Consider the following 8,348-nt stretch of genomic DNA (forward strand, 5'->3'; position numbering starts at 1 on the left):
GGTGGGCAAGGCCTTCTAGCCGTGGTGGGGCGGGGCTGTGGATTTGATTCTAAGTGTGCTGCAAAGTCCTTGGAGGGCTTGGGAGGGGTGACGCTATTCGGTCTCCCCAGCAGCCCTGCCAGCAAGGCACGGCGGCCCTGCCCCCAAATTGTGCTGAGGAAGCTGAGGCTCTGAGGATCCCTGTGTGCAGCTGTGGTCTGGGGTCACCAGCACAGAGCGGCGGCTGGACCCTGGCTTCCAAAACTGCTCTTTGTGTGGGGTTCTGGGTGCGGCTACAAGCGCCCCCCACCCCCTGACCACAGTCGGATACCCCTGGGCTTGTGGAGTGCCTTCCCCCAGGGACGGCCTGTCTTCCATCGTTTACTCTCAACAAACATACTCAGACATTATGCTCCGTCTGAGCATAATTATGCCAGAACTGTGCAGGGGGAGGAGACACAGGTAAGGAAGGCCAGTCCCAGCTCCCCCTCTCCAAGAAGCTGCTGGACCACAGGGTGCAGAACCTACACCGTCACCATCCAGGAGGCAGGTGCCAGGATGCCCGTGGCATCCAGGAAGGCTCCCAGGGCAGGGTGACCACTGGATCCTAAAAGCCTATGGGCACTCAGCCAGGCTGACTTCTAGAAGGATCCCAAAAGGTGGAGAGGGGGCTCCAGGCAGAGGGAACAGCACACACGGATGCTCAGAGGCCAGCAAATGCAGGCCATCTGGGGAACCCCGGGTGATGGGTGGGGCTGCAGTGCAGGATCTGGGGAGCCGTGCCCACAGAGGAGCCTGGAGAGGGCAGCCCCTCCCGTCCCCTGGAGCTCAGTATCCTCGTCCACCCAGTGCGGAGCACAGGGAAGCAGAGAGACCAGCAATGGGGAGAGGCCTGGGAGGGCCCAGGCTGGTTGGCAGGTTCCAGCTGGCCACTTGTCCCTCCCGCCCTTGTCTGGGTGTGTGGGCGGCTCACAACTGGCGCTCAGATGAGGAGAACGAAGATGCAATTTTCTCATCTTTCCACTCAGTACCTCTTAGGCACATTTGCAAAAATTGATAACAAAGTTGCTTTATGTACTCGCCTTTTTTTTCTTATAAGAAATTAAAGACAAAAATGGAAGGAAGGAAAGAAGGAAGGGAGGGAGGGAGGGAGGGAGGAAAGGAGGGGAGGAAGAAACTAAGAGAGAAAGAAGCAGAAGAAAGAAAAGGATTGGGAGAATTTTTTTTTTTTTTTGGCCTTTTTCTGGTCCAAGTGGCCCCTATATTTGCATTGTCTCACCCTTTGGAGTCACTGGCCTCCTGCCCTCTTTTTTGGGACCCCTCTGTCCTGGCCTTTTAACTGCTGTGTCTGTGTCAGCCTCTCCACAACCTGGTGGCCCTGGCACAAGCCTGCTTCAGCCCCAGCCCCAGCTTCACTAGGAGGAGCTCAGAAAAGGACGGTTGCATGAATGAGCAGAGGTGAGCCATGTTCCCAGGTCTCTGGATAGACTGGTAGATCCGGACACTCCACTCCATCAGCCCTGGCCCAGGGCCCCTTCCTGAGCCAAGGCCAGCCCCCTCGGCATTCTTCCAGCAATGCTGAGTCCTGATCAGATGAGGACCCACTCTGCACGTGGCCCTGGACTAAATGCTTTCTGTCCATCATCTCAGTACTGTGAAGCAGGTATGATTGGGCACCGCATTGCATTGAGTTGTCCTGTGTTCTTGGTCTCCTCAGGTCTGGCTTCTTAGTCTTTCTTGTGTTTCACAACCTTGGCAGTTTTGAAAAGTACTGGCCAGGTATTTGTAGAATGTGGGCATGCATCCTTTAAGGATTATTTTAAAAGATGTTTATTAAATAAAAAATAATAATGAAGAAAGAGAGGGGAACAAAGAGAAAAAGAGATGTGAAAAGAAAAAAAAGGAAGGAGAGAAGGAAGAGAGGGTGAGAATAGGTGAAAGAAGAGAAAAAGGAATGAAAGACTGAGGTTTCTGTCAAAAGAAAACTTTGCTTGAGGCAACAGTGGAGATTTCCTTTAAGAAAGCTAGGATGACGCCAGCCTGACTCAACAGCTCTTTTTTCTGGGCTGGTCTGAACTGGTCTGAACAATTAAGAATTGTGTCTGTGAGGTGACAGAGAGGGCTCTTTGCAGCTCCAGCTTTTATGGTTCCTGGTGCCCACAATCTCAGAAGCAGAGAGGGCCACTTTTCTGATGGTTTTAGCTAAAATCCTGGGGATGGCTCTTATTGGCTGGGCTTGGGTCACATGCCCAGCCCTGAACCAATGACTATGGCCATGGAGATGCGAATTCTCATTGGCCAGCCAGGGATATGCCTGCCCCTGACTGTTAATGGAGAAGGCTGCTCTCAGCAGCTGCAGAGTTAGCAGAAATACACGAGACCAGGCTCCTTCCAGCCGTTCTCTCCTGACTCACCCCCTGCTTCTTTCTTCTGTGCATCCTGCGGTCCAGCTAAATTGCACCACTTGTCCATGATTTCCTGCCGCTTGGTCTTTTGCTCAGCCTTGCCCCTCCCAGGGTTGCTCTCCTTGCTCTCTGCATAACCAATAATTAGCCACCCTTAAAGTCCCAGCTCAAATGCTGCTGGCTGGGCAGATGTCTTTAAGTTATAGCTTTGGGTGATTATGTTTCAACTCTTGATCCAAGCTGAAAGCTTTATGAAGGTGGAGGGCATCCAACTCATCCAGAAATTTTCTGAGGAAGGAAAAACAGCACCTTTCTGAGGCCAGAGAAGAGCTATGGCCTCTTCAGGGCACTCAGCCAGTCTCTAGCAGAAGGATATCATGCACATTTCCAAGGAAGGGGTGCTCTGTAGGGGATGCCAGTCCTTGACTCCCTTGGACTTGGGTGAAAATCTCAGCCCTGCTGCTCCTCAGCTGGGCCAGCAGTTATTTTTCCCCTCTCTGTGCCTCACTTTGCTCTTCTATAAAATGGTGATAACAAGAGTGCCTACTTATCTCACAGGGCAGTGGTGACTGTTTACCCATGAAATAATGCATGTAAGATGTTTCAGTCCGTGTAGATTCAAGAAAACAATTTAAAATGGTCTGTTGGGACTTCCCTGGTGGCACAGTGGTTAAGAACCCGCCTGCCGATGCAGGGGACACAGGTTTGAGCCCCGGTCCGGGAAGATCCCACATGCCGTGGAACAGCTAAGCCTGTGAGCCACAACTACTGAGCCTGTGCTCTAGAGCACGCATGCCACAACTACTGAGCCCGCGTGCCACAACTACTGAAGCCCGGGCACCTAGACCCCGTGCTCCGCAACAAGAGAAGCCACCACAATGAGAAGCCCGTGCACCGCAACCAGGAGTAGCCTCTGCTCGCCGCAACTAGAGAAAGCCCAAGTGCAGCAACTAAGACCCAACGCAGCACGTGCCCCCCCCCCCAAAAAAAATGGCCTGTCTTGGACTTCCCTGGCCGTCCAGTGGTTAAGACTCTGTGTTTCCAATGCAGGGGTGCAGTTTCGACCCCTGGTTGGGGAGCTAGGATCCCACATACTGTGGGGTGTGGCAAAAAAAAAAAAAAAAAAAAAAGCCTGTCTTGTTTGCAATGTTCACCACTATAGGGGAAAAAGCCTGAAGAGTAATGGCCAATAAAAACTACAAATGTTGGGTCATAGATTGAAAACTATATATTAAGCTGATGCTGTTTTTTATTGTTACACTTCATGCCCTTGGGAGGAAGTCTGAGGAAGGTCATAGAAACTTGTTTTTGAGGCATGATGAGAGGTTTGGAAGAAAGGTGTTATGCAAATCTCAACAGAATTATCAGTAAATAGTGCAAATATAAAAGCCTGGAGGGACTTCCCTGGTGATCCAGTGGTTAAGACTCCATGCTTCCAATGCAGGGGGCGCAGGTTCGATTCCTGGTCGGGGAACTAAGATCCCACATGCCATGTGTGGCATAGCCAAAAAAAAAAAAAAAAAAAAAAAAAAAAAAAAAAAAAAAAAAAAAAAAAAAAAAAAAAAAAAAAAAAAAAAAAAAAAAAAAAAAAAAAAAAAAGCCTGGAGCCGTCAAAAAATTAAATGAAAACTCTTTGGAAATGGGCTTGATGACTGTTATTGTCAGGAATCTGGGTACCAAGTCAACTGGCTGAGGGAGAAAAGAGAATTCAGCCGAGCGGTGGTCATGCTGTTCACCTCCCCAGTGTGTGTTCCCCTCCCATAACTGCCCCCCCCCAGCTCCAGGGGGGAGCCCTGATGGGCCTAAGCCAATCACCCTGATTCCTCATCGAACTCCCCACAGTTGGCTCAGGGATGGGCAGGTGATCCAAGTTCTTCCAATCAGAGCAAGGCTCAGGTATTAGTTTCCTGGTTTGGAGAGAGAGACACTGTCTTATCCTGGCTACAGATGTGAGGCATGGATCTGCTACAGCCAATTTAGAGCCAATCAAGACAGCAGCCCAGGAAAATTATGACATGCTTAGGAGGTATATGTCAAAGAAATGGAGCCAGAACCTTGATCACCTGAACCTCTAGCTCTGGAGTTAAATGAGCCAATTAAAACCGATTATCATTTAAGCCAGTTTGAGCTGGGTTTTCTTTTGAAATAGTTGTAACTGATGTATTGGCTTATGTGCTAAAAAGTCCAGGGTTAAAACCAGGCATGGCTGGTTCAAGGTGTTCAAACAATGTCAGCAGAAATCTGTCTTCTTTGCTCCCTCATCCGCTCTGTGTTGGCTTCATTCTCAGCCTGGCTCTCCCAGTGCCAGTGCGAAGCTGCCTGACGGGGATGGGGGCGATGGGGCGGGAGAAAAACCTCCTCTTTTTCAATGGTCTCTGTGGAAGTCCAGGGCTTGAGTCTCACTGGCCCATCTTAAATCATATGCCCATTGCTGAATCAATCACTATGACCAGGAGAGATGCTCTGATTGGCTTGGCCTTGATAACGTACCTGGAGCTGGAGAGGGGAGGGGATCTCTCCCTTCAGTCTACTCAAATTCCTCCCAAGAGTTTGGCTTTCGAATCAGGCCTGACTTTTCTAGCATTGCCACTTTTTAGCTGTGTGATTATGCGCAAATCGCTGAACGTCTCTGAGCCTCAACTGTAAATTAAGGATAACGATGGTCTAAAACTCAGGGTTGTTATGAACAGGAAATGAGATAATCCATGCAAAGCGTTTGCACAACGCTTGCTGCTTTGGTGTTATAGTTATTATTATTGCTATTCCCCAGCTCCAGTACCTCCACTTCAGGAAGTCGGCCTTGATCGCTCCTTCTCTGCAAGAGAGAAGGAAGTCTCCTTTTCAGCTCTCACAGCCCTTTTCTCTTATGATTTCCTATGTGACTTCAGTGTTTTAGTTCCAGTGTGTGTTCATGACTCCTCTGCTCTTTTAGACTTCCAGCGCCTGGAGGGACCAGGATAGCTTTATCTCTGTATCTTAATAAGAACCACTGCTAACGCCCATCTACAGCTCCCAAAGCATTTCCTACTCTGCTTTTTCATTATGAACTTCAATGCAATCCCTCAAGGTGGGAGGGATTATTACTCTTCACAGATGGGGAATCTGCGGACTGGGGGGAGCAGTGACAGGCCGAGGTCAAGCAACGAACTGGTGGACAGGAAGTTAGCTGTTGTGGGTCTCCCAGCATAGGCTCTTCCTGCTGGACAAGTGGTTTTGAATCTAGAGTTCAAACCTTGGTGCAAGATCCCTGAGACCCGCTGCATCTTCACTAGGAGAAGGTGCATGCTGTCTTCACAGCATGCCATCTCTCTCTGCCCGTAGTGCCTCCCCGTTGAAGCCCTCCTTCCCCAACCCCAGAGACATCCCCGTCTGCACAGCCATCTCTTTCCGCTTCTGAAACACACCACCCTGACCAGCCCCCATCACTGTGCCTCATCAGGCATCTGAAACCGACCTCCAAACCCTAGGAAGGGCAGATGAGCGTGCCTACTCCAGCCTGTGCCCTGGGACAGCTTTGGCCTTGGACAAAGCATATGGCTTATCCTGCATCCTCCTCTGCAAGACAACTTACATGCTGTGGATTCGGCAGAACCTGAGTTTGAATCCCAGCACTGCTGTGTCCTGCCTCCGTTTCCTCATCTGTAAAATAGGAATAGCGCTGCTGGCCTCAACGGCTCCTCATGGGGGGATGAATCGAGAGAGGCAAGTACAAGAGGGTGATAGGCTTCAAAGCGGGTGCAGGAAGGAGAAATGTCTTCGAGGAATGCAGGAATGTCCCCTCTGACCTTGCACAGGGACATGGTCTTCCGGCCTCAGGAGGCCCTCCCCTACTCCCCAGCCTGGCTCGATCCCCTGAATTGCTTTCCGGCTCACTTCCTGGGCTGTGGTTGGCTCATCATCTCTTTATCTGTATCCAGTTCTCTCGTTCCTAAACCCGCATCTTATCTCTGAGGCGTCGCAGACTTGCAAGCTGGGTGGGGAAGGGATGGGGCTCTGCCTGGGTGACCCAGCCCAGCATCTCTCCAAACCTCAGTTTCCTCCTGTAAAATGTGAACAGTAAGAAGACTCACCTTGAGGGGTTGTGGTGAGGTTTGGGACCAGGGCTGTTCCATATGGCAGCATCTAGCCACATGTGGCTATTCAAATTCATCAATTAAAGTTAAATAAGATCTTACAAAAGCAGCTCCTCGGGTGCACTGGCCACATTTCAAGTGCTTACATGTGGACGGTGCAGCTGGACAACACTTCCATCATCCCAGGAAGTTCTAGCGGCAGCGCTGGTTTGCACCATCTATGGAAAGCACTCAAGCCTGCACCAGCCACCCACTACATGTTGGCATAAGTTCATCTGGAGCTGCAAACTCTTTGAGGGCAGGGGCCGTGATTTCAGGGAAAGTTCTGCTCTCCTGCAGACCCAGGAAGGTCTAGCAGAGAGCTGGGGCTCACAAGGAGGGTTGGACTGGTAGAGGGGCTTCTCCGGGATGGGGGTGGACCAAGTTCAAAATGGGGAGCTCAGGTTCCTGCCTCAAGGCAGACACGTAGGGCTTAATTCACTGTCCTGGTGGAGAAGGGGCACCGAGCATTGGGATGGGGCAGCAGACTGCAGGAAGGGGTTTCTAGCCTTTAGAACTACCAGCGTTGGACTTTTCAAAGGAATAATGGCCATGGGTTTGCACATGTGTTAGTGTCTCTCTCTCAATCTCCCCTCTCCCCTCCCCTTTCCTCTCTCCTTCCCCCCATCTTCTCTCCCTCTTACTTGTTGCCAGAGAAGGGAAGTCTTGATCCCAGCTTGGAGAACAGAGGATGCCTTCCTGCATCTGGCTCCCTCACAGGAAGCAGGAACTCGAGGCTTAGAGAAGTGCAGTGACTTGCCTTAGGTGTCTTTGTAAGTGAGGGCAGAGTGGGACTTCTGGCAACAGCCTCCCTGAAACAGGCCCTCCTTGGAACACAGGCCACAGGGATGGTGCTGTCTACCAACCTAGCAAGCCCTGATCTGTCCCCAGACCCTGCTGTGAGGGTGTCTCTGCTGTCCCCACCCTGACTGGAGCAGGTTGGGCAGCTGTGAGGTCCTGGGCACCTCTCCAGCGTCTGCCCCTCCTCCAGCACGGTGCTCGGGACACAGGAGGTGTCTCGTGGGCACTGGTTGAACCAAAGGGAACAGGTGGATCCTGTGTGAGAGCCCAAGGCCCTGTGAAGGGGTGAGCCTGAATCAGGGGGTCTATAAGCCCCTCACGGGAGGATGGTGACCCTAGAGCCCCACCTTTTTAGTGCCACGACCCCTTTAGCAGTCTAGCAAAGCCTGTGCACCATCCTCAGAATAATTTTTGAGTGTGTTTTATTGAAGTACACGAACGTTAAGGTGACACATCTAAAGTGTACATCAGTGAATTTTCACAAAGGGAACACACTTACCCCAGCACCCAGCGCCCCGGCAGCCCCCGCTCATCCAGCTCTACCTCCTGGCCCTGGTGATGTTTACAAGTGCACACTGCAAGGAGAAGTGTGTTTTAGCTCAGGCTGTGGGCTCTGTGCGTGTGTGGGGGGTGGAGAGGGTGTGTGTGGAGCTGTGGGATGTGCCTGAGGCGTGGGGAGATTTGTGGGGTCTAAGTGAAGTTTGCCGTGTGCGTGGGTTCAGGTATGAATTTGCCAGGCTTTGTGTGGTGGTTTGGGGTCGTTGGGACGCGTGTGTGGGGTCTGGGGGTTATTTATAGAGTATTGGGGCGTAGGCTGTGGGGCGCGGTGGGAGGGCTGGGTAGGCTGCGTGGGGTCGTGGGTATCCGGGTGGAGGCCCTGGGGTCGGTGAACGAGGGGTCTAGGCGGGCTGGGCCGGGGTGGGATGCCAGCAGGCGCGGGGCGGGGCCAGAGGGCACCGGGCGGGGCCTTGCGTGGCCTGGGCTGGGCGGAGGGGCGGGGCCTCGGGAGCGCGAGGCGGGGCTTCGGCGGGACTCGGGCTGAGAGGAGGGG

The sequence above is a fragment of the Lipotes vexillifer genome, unplaced genomic scaffold, assembly GCF_000442215.2.
Source record: "Lipotes vexillifer unplaced genomic scaffold, Lipotes_vexillifer_v1.1 scaffold533, whole genome shotgun sequence".
Lineage (NCBI taxonomy): Eukaryota > Metazoa > Chordata > Mammalia > Artiodactyla > Lipotidae > Lipotes > Lipotes vexillifer.